We start from the raw sequence: 12,426 nt of genomic DNA on the forward strand, positions 1-12,426 counted from the left end.
ATCAGGTCTCCGTGCAAGTGTTTGTCAGAATATGTGTGTAGTTGGCGTTATTTCCACTGACGACTATTTTAGATGTTGTCGGCATTCAGAGGGCAGTCGGTCGGGTGGTGCGGACCAGGAACAATATCTCCATGCGGTGCAGTCGGCTGGGTCTGCTAGCGGTACCTGCGCAGTGTCGGGGCGTGTGTGGAGCTCTCCGATCACTGTAATGTTCGTGGCTCACCGAAATGGTTCAAATGGCTCTGAGCACTATGGGACTTAACTACTGTGGTCATCAGTCCCCTAGAACTTAGAACTACTTAAACCTAACTAACCTAAGGACTTCACACTCATCCATGCCCGAGGCAGGATTCGAACCTGCGACCGTAGCGGTCACGCGGTTCCAAACTGTAGCGCCTATAACCGCACGGCCACTCCGGCCGGCGTGGCTCACCGACCCAGGACGTCAAAGTCGAGTGGTGTGTTAAGTACCCAAGCCATGTCCGTTCATGTTGTGTCGTTCGTTTCGGTGGTTCGCTGTTGGAGAGCTTTTCCTGTGAGCAACACCGAGTGTGTGTAGTGGTGAAATCGAGCTGCTGTGTGGTGGAATTAATTATATTGGTTCACTACAATTCAAGTGCACCAGCGGAATTTCCTGCCTTGTGGCCGTTAGTGTTCTGGAGTGTTCTGGTTACCTGCCCTGGCCACTGACGAAAATTCAGGCAGTGTACCTTTTGGTGAAGTTAACTATATTACCTTATTTCAAAATCAAGTGTACCAGCGGAATATTCTGCCTTGTGGCCGTTAATGTTCCGGTTACCTGCCCTGGCCACTAACGTAATTTCAGGCAGCGTCCTTTCCTCACCTGTGGTAGCTGTCCAACATGGTGTGCAGTTTTGACAGTTTAGTACATATTTCATTGTGGATAATCACGTCCGTAACAGTTTGGTTTTTATGTACCGTCAGCTGTTAGCAGGTCCTTTGGTTGGTCGGTCCATGACTGTCTCTTGGTTGGGTTACTGCTGGATCAAGTGTAGTTGGGCACACCACCTGTCTCACCTAAGTGAACATTAACGTTTCGAGGGCAGGCCCACCTGACCCTGGAGGCGTGGGAGCGCTGTTGTCTGTACTGTCCTTTTCATGGTTGTTTAATGGTCTGTTGGTAATCTATTATAGCAAATGTTCTAAAAGAAAAAAAAATTTATTGTGTTTTATGTAAAAAAAAATTATGTAAGTCAATTGTGGGTCTTCAGCCACTTAAAACTTTATTCTGAAATTTGCTCATTGTCATTGCGTTGCTTTTTCATTTAGTGTGTTTCCGGCCATTAAAAATTTAAAGGTTATGGTATTTTTGAATTTTTGGAAAATCGGCTGTGGGCCTTCAGCCGCTTAAAGCCGTGTTCTCAAAATTTCCCCTTAAGGAAAAACATTGCGGCCTTCTGCCTTAAAAGATTATGGTAATATATTTTAAAATTTTGTAATTTAATTGTGGTCTTCAGCCGTTTGTGTTGCACCTTGTATGTGTTTGTTCTATATACTTTAGCCTTGAGGCTTTCTACCTAGCTGTTATATATGTATATATGCATTTAATTATTTTATTTACTGTTTTAACTGCATTTTTATCTTATTGATTTTTTTAGATTTCTTGTTTGGAAGCCTTCAGCTGTGAAAGAATTGCATTTTGAAACTGTTGTTAAGGTTCGCCTATGTGCCGTTTTGGCTTAAAGGTTTTATTACATTACAATAAACTACAATTTTGAGTGAAACTGACCGACACCTTATTTGGCCCTTTCCACAATCCTAATCACCTGTTCTGCCCAGCGGGTTTAAAGAGCGTCTCAGGCAGGATCATTCATTTACGTCCCACCAAGTATCGGCAGATTTCGCAACCTGACCCACAACCTGTTTGGCCGGTCCGCTGATGCTTCAATGTTTGGCATACTTTTGGAAATGCCTTTTCGAAGTTCAATTTAAATAATGTGGAAACTTTAGAGACATTCATATTCACGTTGGTTTCCTTATACACTTCATCCCAGCTTTAATTTGCTAGTTCCTTTGTAAAATCTTTTATTTTGATTTCTGATTGATGTCGTTTGTAGGCTTGTAGTTTAGGAAATGATTCGATGCCTGAGTTTACTGTTGTTATTTGACAGAGATGGTCTGATACTCCGAGATCTTTTACAGCCACATCACATTTTTCCCTGTCCATATTTGTGGCCACAACGTCAATAACTCATGCTGTCATTGTAGTAACCTTTGTTGCACTATTAACCAATAGGGGCATACCAAAACATTGAATAATATTTATGAGAGTGCTGCTGGATTAATTTAGGATGTTAGTGTTGATGTTAACATCCCCACACAGAATTATGTTGACCTTTGTACTTGTGACTTTATCTATAACTTCTGTTAATTTATCGAAAAAAGTGTCCACGCTACCACTGGGAGATCTATACACACATAAAATGATTATTTCTTGGTGATACCAAGACCTGTTTTAATTCAATAGCTGATATTTCAGACTGTTTGTCTTCACTTGCTGTACTGAGGTCATGTCTTGCTTTGAACTGTGTTCCTTTTCTGATATAAATGCATGATCCTCCACCCCTTGAAGCAGTTCTGCAGTAGAAGTTTGCCCTTTCATACGATGATAACACTACATGTTGGATTTATGTCTCTCTACACTAGTGCTCAGTAACACAAAAATTGGAGCTCAACTTCTAATAGTTGTATATCATTTTTTATTGACTGCATATTTTGATGGAGGAAATGTCCCATGTTACTCTTTCCAATTGTTTGTTTCTCCTTGTGACATCTGGTATGTGTGATATTTGGAGTGTTAAAATCTGTCTTGTGAGTGACTTTTTTCAGTATTTTCTAAAGTGCTGTAGATATTCTTTAGGCAGGGGAACCTGTGGTCTGGATTTATCCTAAAAAATACTTACTTTTCCTACTCATGGCAACAGATATTTGACCATGCATGGCCTCAGATCCATCCTCTATACTTTCATGAATCAGCTGTACCAACCTTCCCTCCCCATTCCTGTTTAGGTGTAGGCCTAGAGAAACTCCATCTGTTGACAGTCCCAAAGGGCACCAGAGAAACATGAGCAAAGTTGGATGCTGTCAGAGCCGTCCCTAACTCCACACTGATTTGCCTCACAGCTTTATCAAAGTGTGGCTGATCATGACGCCGAAAGAGCTCAACAAAGTGTATGTTGATGCCATGAGTCAGAGAAGATGTCTTGTCCAGGTCACCACCTACGTCGTATGCCCTATCCCTGTCCAAACTGTTTCCCACTACATGTCCTTACAGAGAGACCCTAAGTTCTCTATCACATGACTTAACCCTGCATTTGCCTTGAAGATACCGGTGGCCTGGTACACTGCCCCTAAACTTTCCTGTAACTGAGGGCCTACACCTCGTCCATGGCTACTGCCTAGCAGCAGCACTTTCTTCTTCCTAACACTAGGTATACTCTTAGGCTTCTTGTCCTCGGTTGTAGTGTGCTGCACATTTTCTGCTCCTCGTTCTACCTGAGGCTTTTCTCCACTTAACTCTAGCAGTGATTGGTGGTTGTGTTTGGTGTTGATGACAAAAATGTCAGATCTCGCTCTCTCTCTTCCTATCCTCCTACCAACTGCCATTTCCAACCACCCTCCTCCCCCTGTCTCCCTTGATCCTTATCAGTTCCTTCCTTGCTTTTTTCAACTGTGCCTCAAGGGCACAGATTTTCCTTTCCTGTTCCCCAGTCAAAATGTTCCTCTGCATACTCTGCAGTTCCAGGAGATAGCCTCTTCTGTTCTCCCAACATTCTCCCCACTGCACCCCCCCCCCCCCCTAGTGAAAAAAATTCCTAAGAGATTGACAACAAATCCCTTACTCACTACTCTATAACATCTGCCACATTTCTCACTAGTGGTCGGTTTCGAATGAGTTTTAAATCAGTTAAGGACGTGGGATTGGCTATATGTAAACAGAAAACGATACAAAGGTCTTATGTGCGGTTGTTGTTGCTTTTGTACTGCCTTAGAGATGCAATGACAGAAGAATGAATTAGGAATTACCTTGCTTTTAGAGAATTTACGTGTGAAGCGTGTTTGGTCAGGTTTATAAACGTTTATAACTTGGAAAATTTAGGCCTAGATCGCGTCTCTCTAAGTAGTAAACAATACGAAGCGTGTTAGTTAAATACGATTTAGAAGCCTTTAGTTACACTGATGAAACTAGTAGCTGTCTTTCTCTAATGAGTTTTTGCACTATCAAGAAACCTTTAATAGAATTTCTTGTGTTTGTTACAGAAAATTCCGGGTTATGTTGCAACTATCGGGACTTAAGATAACACGAAGTTTTTTCAAGAACAAGTTCTGCTGGAACGCTAACACTCAGTTGTGCGACAAGAACGGGCACTACAGCAAGTATAGGAAAGAAATAAAATTTAAATTTGACACTATTTCTTCATAAATAAGTTCTTTAACGGACTAAGAAAAAACCTGTGATCTCACTCTGCGGCCATCTGTGGGTGGTTCATTTGAGATAAAGTCACTTCTTGTGGGTTTTCTGTATATGTCGAATGTGTATTGTCTCTTCTTATGGTTGCGTCCAAAAAGTTGAGAGTGTTTTCTTGCTTTTCTTCTATTGTGAACTTTATGTTTTTGTGTACAGTGTTTATGTCTTTGTGTAGCTGCTATATTATATTCTGTTTTTAGTTTCATCTGCCATGCATATTATGTCATTCATGTATCTGTACCAGTAGTTGAAGTTGTAGCTTTTCTTTTTTATTATGTACTCAAATATTAGTTTTTGTATGTCATTCATGGAAATATTGGCTAATGTTCCTGAGGTACGTGAACCCATTGGTAACCTTCTTCTTGTATGTAGTATTCTTGATTGAATTCAAAATAATTTTGTTGTGTTATTAATTATTAATTTTATGGTTTCATATGTCTGTTTATGAGGTGGCTGCTTGTGTGTTTTCAGGTTTTCTCTAATTATTTTTATGGTTTCATTAGCAGGGATTCAACTGTACATACTTTCTACATCAAAGGAGAGCAATGTTGCTGTGTCAGGGATTTTAATGTCCATTGTATGTTCTACCAGTTGAGAGGTATTTCTGGTTGTTCTATCATTTTCTAGTTTCTAATACTGAGTGAGCTGTGATTGCATTTGTTTCGCCAGTAGGTATGTAGGAGCTCCTCTGAAATTTACTATTGGACGGATTGGATAATTTTCTTAATTGGTCTTTGGTTAATATCTCATGTTGGAGGCTTGAGTTTTTTTTGTGCAAGTCTCTGTTTCTCTCTGTTTTTAAATGTGTACCCTATGTTTTTGAGTGTATTTTTCCCATTTGTTTGAAATATGTTAGTTGGGTTTGATTTTAACTGTTTTATGTTGTTTTTTGTGGTGATTTCTTCTGTTTTTTCTATGCATTCTTTTGTTTTCATGAGGACAGCACTATTACCTTTCTCAGAATTTGTTATAATGACATTTTTGGTTTGCAGTTTTTTCTTTAGCTTTTTAAGCTGTGTTTCACCACAATTATTCTTGAATTTATTGTTTTCTACATCTACATTTATACTCCGCCAGCCACCCAACGGTGTGTGGCGGAGGGCACTTTACGTGCCACTGTCATTATCTCCCTTTCCTGTTCCAGTCGCGTATGGTTCGCGGGAAGAACGACTGTCTGAAAGCCTCTGTGCGCGCTCTAATCTCTCTAATTTTACATTCGTGATCTCCTCGGGAGGTATAAGTAGCGGGAAGCAATATATTCGATACCTCATCCAGAAACGCACCCTCTCGAAACCTGGCGAGCAAGCTACACCGCGATGCAGAGCGCCTCTCTTGCAGAGTCTGCCACTTGAGTTTGTTAAACATCTCCGTAACGCTATCACGGTTACCAAATAACCCTGTGACGAAACGCGCCGCTCTTCTTTGGATCTTCTCTATCTCCTCCGTCAACCCGATCTGGTACGGATCCCACACTGATGAGCAATACTCAAGTATAGGTCGAACGAGTGTTTTGTAAGCCACCTCCTTTGTTGATGGACTACATTTTCTAAGGACTCTCCCAATGAATCTCAACCTGGTACCCGCCTTACCAACAATTAATTTTATATGATCATTCCACTTCAAATCGTTCCGCACGCATACTCCCAGATATTTTACAGAAGTAACTGCTACCAGTGTGTGTTCCGCTATCATATAATCATACAATAAAGGATCCTTCTTTCTATGTATTCGCAATACATTACATTTGTCTATATTAAGGGTCAGTTGCCACTCCCTGCACCAAGTGCCTATCCGCTGCAGATCTTCCTGCATTTCACTACAATTTTCTAATGCTGCAACTTCTCTGTATATTATAGCATCATCCGCGAAAAGCCGCATGGAACTTCCGACACTATCTACTAGGTCATTTATATATATTGTGAAAAGCAATGGTCCCATAACACTCCCCTGTGGCACGCCAGAGGTTACTTTAATGTCTGTAGACGTCTCTCCGTTGATAACAACATGCTGTGTTCTGTTTGCTAAAAACTCTTCAATCCAGCCACACAGCTGGTCTGATATTCCGTAGGCTCTTACTTTGTTTATCAGGCGACAGTGCGGAACTGTATCGAACGCCTTCCGGAAGTCAAGAAAAATAGCATCTACCTGGGAGCCCGTATCTAATATTTTCTGGGTCTCATGAACAAATAAAGCGAGTTGGGTTTCACACGATCGCTGTTTCCGGAATCCATGTTGATTCCTACATAGTAGATTCTGAGTTTCCAAAAACGACATGATACTCGAGCAAAAGACATGTTCTAAAATTCTACAACAGATCGACGTCAGAGATATAGGTCTATAGTTTTGCGCATCTGCTCGACGACCCTTTTTGAAGACTGGGACTACCTGTGCTCTTTTCCAATCATTTGGAACCTTCTGTTCCTCTAGAGACTTGCGGTACACGGCTGTTAGAAGGGGGGCAAGTTCTTTCGCGTACTCTGTGTACAATCGAATTGGTATCCCGTCAGGTCCAGTGGACTTTCCTCTGTTGAGTGATTCCAGTTGCTTTTCTATTCCTTGGACACTTATTTCGATGTCAGCCATTTTTTCGTTGGTGCGAGGATTTAGAGAAGGAACTGCAGTGCGGTCTTCCTCTGTGAAACAGCTTTGGAAAAAGGTGTTTAGTATTTCAGCATTACGCTTGTCATCCTCTGTTTCAATGCCATCATCATCCCGGAGTGTCTGGACATGATGTTTCGAGCCACTTACTGATTTAACGTAAGACCAGTACTTCCTAGGATTTTCTGTCAAGTCGGTACCTAGTATTTTACTTTCGAATTCACTGAACGCTTCACGCATAGCCCTCCTTACGCTAACTTTGACATCGTTTAGCGTCTGTTTGTCTGAGAGGTTTTGGCTGCGTTTAAACTTGGAGTGAAGCTCTCTTTGCTTTCGCAGTAGTTTCCTAACTTTGTTGTTGTACCACGGTGGGTTTTTCCCGTCCCTCACAGTTTTACTCGGCACGTACCTGTCTAAAACGCCTTTTACGATTGCCTTGAACTTTTTCCATAAACACTCAACATTGTCAGTGTCGGAACAGAAATTTTCGTTTTGATCTGTTAGGTAGTCTGAAATCTGCCTTCTATTACTCTTGCTAAACAGATAAACCTTCCTCCCTTTTTTTATATTCCTATTAACTTCCATATTCAGGGATGCTGCAACGGCCTTATGATCACTGATTCCCTGTTCTGCACTTACAGAGTCGAAAAGTTCGGGTCTGTTTGTTATCAGTTGTTCTGCCACTAATGCTGCTGAGTCGGGGGGTCGGTAAAAGGAGCCAATTATTAACCTTGCTCGGTTGTTGAGTGTAACCTCCACCCATAATAATTCACAGGAACTATCCACTTCTACTTCACTACAGGATAAGCTACTACTAACAGCGACGAACACTCCACCGCCGGTTGCATGCACTCTATCCTTTCTAAACACCGTCTGTGCCTTTGTAAAAATTTCGGCAGAATTTATCTCTGGCTTCAGCCAGCTTTCTGTACCTATAACGATTTCAGCTTGGGTGCTTTCTATCAGCGCTTGAAGTTCCGGTACTTTACCAACGCAGCTTCGACAGTTTACAATTACAATACCGATTGCTGCTTGGTCCCCGCATGTCCTGACTTTGCCCCGCACCCGTTGAGGCTGTTGCCCTTTCTGCACTTGCCCGAGGCCATTTAACCTAAAAAACCGCCCAGCCCACGCCACACAACCCCTGCTACCCGTGTAGCCGCTTGTTGCGTGTAGTGGACTCCTGACCTATCCAGCGGAACCCGAAACCCCACCACCCTATGGCGCAAGTCGAGGAATCTGCAGCCCACATGGTCGCAGAACCGTCTCAGCCTCTGATTCAGACCCTCCACTCGGCTCTGTACCAAAGGTCCTCAGTCAGTCCTGTCGACGATGCTGCAGATGGTGAGCTCTGCTTTCATCCCGCTAGCGAGACTGGCAGTCTTCACCAAATCAGTTAGCCGCCGGAAGCCAGAGAGGATTTCCTCCGATCCATAGCGACACACATCATTGGTGCCGACATGAGCGACCACCTGCAGATGGGTGCACCCTGTACCCTTCATGGCATCCGGAAGGACCCTTTCCACATCTGGAATGACTCCCCCCGGTATGCACACGGAGTGCACTTTGGTTTTCTTCCCCTCCCTTGCTGCCATATCCCTAAGGGGCCCCATTACGCGCCTGACGTTGGAGCTCCCAACTACCAGTAAGCCCACCCTCTGCGACTGCCCGGATCTTGCAGACTGAGGGGCAACCTCTGGAACAGGACAAGCAGCCATGTCAGGCCGAAGATCAGTATCAGCCTGAGACAGAGCCTGTTTACTCTGTTGCAGTGCCTGTGTTATACCGAATTACGATGCAGCGGTCCTTCTGATATGATTGCATAACCGAGGGAACAGGCACTGTGGTGACTACAGACGTTTTCAAATTCGTGAAATGTATTCACGGTTGCGTATATGGACAGCCATAAGTTGTATGATGCAATGAAGACAATGAGAATCTCTGTTGGTCCGGGACTCGAACCCGGATTTCCTGCTTGTCGCAAGCGGTCGCCTTACCATCTGGCTATCCAAGCACGACACGCGGCCAACCACAAACTTCCATATGTCGCGAACCATGTGTCTACAGTCTGTGCTCGTACCTTCATTAAATATATTCCACTACAAGGGAAGCCTTTTAATTGAAAGTCGTTTGCCCATTGTCGGCTTATAAATAAGATACTGCATTGTCTGTGTTTTTCCGAGTTAACATACAATACATTTCATGTATTATAGGAGAATGTTCCATTTTTTGTTGTGTGTATGATCGTTGTGTTTTTGACGAAGACTTGTGTTAATCGTAACCGAAGAAATTATTTACAGTAACCAAGAAGTTGAGATTTACGACTTCACCAAAATTCAGAATTCTTTCGCATAAATGCATGGCAAAAATATAAATGTCGAGTGACTAGGGCCTTCTGTCGGGTAGACCGTTCGCCGGGTGCCAGTCGTTCGATTTCACGGCACTTCGGCGACTTTCGCGTCGATGGGAATGAGATGAGCATCATCATTAGGATAAGACAACATCTAGTCCCTGAGCAGTCGGGTGATGCTGAGAGAATTAGATTAGGAAATGAGACGCTTAAAGTAGTAAAGGAGTTTTGCTATTTGGGGAGCAAAATAACTGATGATGGTCGAAGTAGAGAGGATATAAAATGTAGACTGGCAATGGCAAGGAAAGCGTTTTTGAAGAAGAGAAATTTGTTAACATCGAGTATAGATTTAAGTGTCAGGAAGTCATTTCTGAAAGTATTTGTATGGAGTGTAGCCATGTATGGAAGTGAAACATGGACGATAGATAGTTTGGACAAGAAGAGAATAGAAGCTTTCGAAATGTGGTGCTACAGAAGAATGCTGAAGATTAGATGGGTAGATCACATAACTAATGAGGAAGTATGGAATAGGATTGGGGAGAAGAGAAGTTTGTGGCACAACTTGACCAGAAGAAGGGATCGGTTGGTAGGACATGTTCTGATGCATCAAGGGATCACCAATTTAGTATTGGAGGGCAGCGTGGAGGGTAAAAATCGTAGAGGGAGACGAAGAGATGAATACACTAAGCAGATTCAGAAGGATGTAGGTTGCAGTAGGTACTGGGAGATGAAGAAGCTTGCACAGGATAGAGTAGCATGGAGAGCTGCATCAAACCAGTCTCAGGACTGAAGACCACAACAACAACAGTCCCTGAGCGGAGGAAATCTCCGACCCATTCGGGGATCGAACCCGGGCCCTTAAGATTGACAGTCTGTCGAGCTGACCACTCAGCTACCAGGGCTGACAGTGCATGGTAAGAATGCACGAAAGAAGTCTACCTACCATCAAGCAAATGTGCAATAAGTTACAGAGACTGTAAATGTAGGAGCGGCAATTGGCCAACCGGAAGCGTTGCCGGCAGAAAAGACGATCGCTGTCGAAGCGGCATATTGTTTGAGTCCAAGGAAAGCTGTCAGACGCCAATCCAGCCCGTCTGCCTGAAGATAATGAAAAACGCGTCGCATCCCGTCAACAGTTCACGTCGTCTGGAACATAAGAGAGGGACAAATTCGATTATTGGCTTCGGTGTGACGAGGGATAATTTCATTTTGTCACTAGCCCAACATCACATTCTTGAGCTACAAAAAACCAATACCAACATCCGTAATTTCTTTTGCATTTACGGAAAGACGAGTTTTTTGTGTAGGCTTACTTAAGCAAAGTTTCATAAAATACCTTCACGAAACGGTGAACAACGTGAGTTACACACCAATGATGGAACAATTCGTAGCCACTACACTTGAGGATTAACTACAGTACAGACAGTCTCTGCAGCATAAAGCTACATCTCATGCCCCCTTCAGACCTGCGACCCTGTGGTTCAGTTTTTTTGGTTTCTGCAGGAGAAATATCTTTCATACAGGCTACAGCACTGTGACTCTCTGGATCAGTGATTCCAGTGGGGTTGAGGTGCCCTTCGTTTGATGATATTTGTGGTCCTCTTCCTCTGCTTTTAATTTTGAAGACACGCTCACAAATAACGTCTATAGACTGTTCTAAGCTAGTAAAAATGAATTTAATTATGTGTTACTACAACGGTTAAAAATGTGCCAAAGTGTACTGTATTTCTAGAACGTGCAATGTCACATTCCACTATTTGAAGTTGTTATTTGAGGCAACTTTCTACGATTTTTGCACGTAGCTACTTTACCATAATGTAGCGTTACTTCTTTTATCACCCTGTACTGCCAAACTCGAATCGCTTGACTAGAGCTGGGATATCGTTTTCTAAGAGCCGTTACGCCTGCCACATGTATCGCCAATCGAAAGTCAGTCAAACCGAACGACAAATCACAGTAATCACGTTTTCTGAATTGTTACGCCTCAAAGCCAGTGTCACTTACTGGCCTAGTTCTCCTGGAACTCCACTTAATCATTCAAGTTAATTTGAGAAGCTTCACTCCTCCACCAGACTTTTTCAAGTGGCGTGTCCATACTGATATCGACGACGATGAGGCCTTAAATTATGGAGTCCCTTATTTTAATCGGAAAAGAGTTAGCGATCTGTGTACATAGCAGCATGTGGTGAGATCATGTCCGACCGCAATTCTGAGGATGCCTCACTGTATGTTAGCCTCCGATAAACCGTGTACTCCCTGTGGAGGGACCCGATGGAGCATTAAGCTAATTACGTGTACAGGCCGTTGTAACACAAGCTGTGAGACAGAAATCGTAGCATTCGCTACCTTTCACCTTACTGCACCGGCACCTGCCTTCTTGTAACATCGGACTTCCATTGTCTGAAGCTACATGATATGATGCATAGTATTAGTAAAGTGTACAAGTATTTCTGCATCTTTCCCAGCTGTACTGCTCGTTTATCTTATGTTATCATCCATCTCTTCAATTCATGTGCTTCATTTAGCGAATATCCTGTACCAGCTGCTGTCCACATTGTTGGGTTTGTGAGTTTCTTCTAGTTTTCCACACTACTGGGCCATCCAGTGCCAAATCCACTACTTTTGATAATATAGCAGATTTCCCACCTATCTACGTGTTCTTCTAATAAGGGCAATCCAGACTTGTTTATCACCTATAATTTTTAGTACTTCTTCATTTCTTGTTTTATCTGTCCACTTCATTTTTAAAATTTTTTGGTGACACCACATGTTTCAAGTATCTTCTTTAAAGATTTTCTAGGTTCAATGAGTACTGGAAATTTGGTGGCACAAGCGTTCCGTATATGGTCTTCTTTATCCTCTTCATTCCTGAGACGAGAAAAGAGACAGAAAATTTTTATTTTCATTTTTTCTGGCAAACTAATAAACAAGCATAGCGCAAATAAGAGTAAAATGATTTTCGATGATTCACTGAGACATAAAAAGAGGT

Source organism: Schistocerca cancellata, chromosome 8 (genome assembly GCF_023864275.1).
Source record: "Schistocerca cancellata isolate TAMUIC-IGC-003103 chromosome 8, iqSchCanc2.1, whole genome shotgun sequence".
NCBI lineage: Eukaryota > Metazoa > Arthropoda > Insecta > Orthoptera > Acrididae > Schistocerca > Schistocerca cancellata.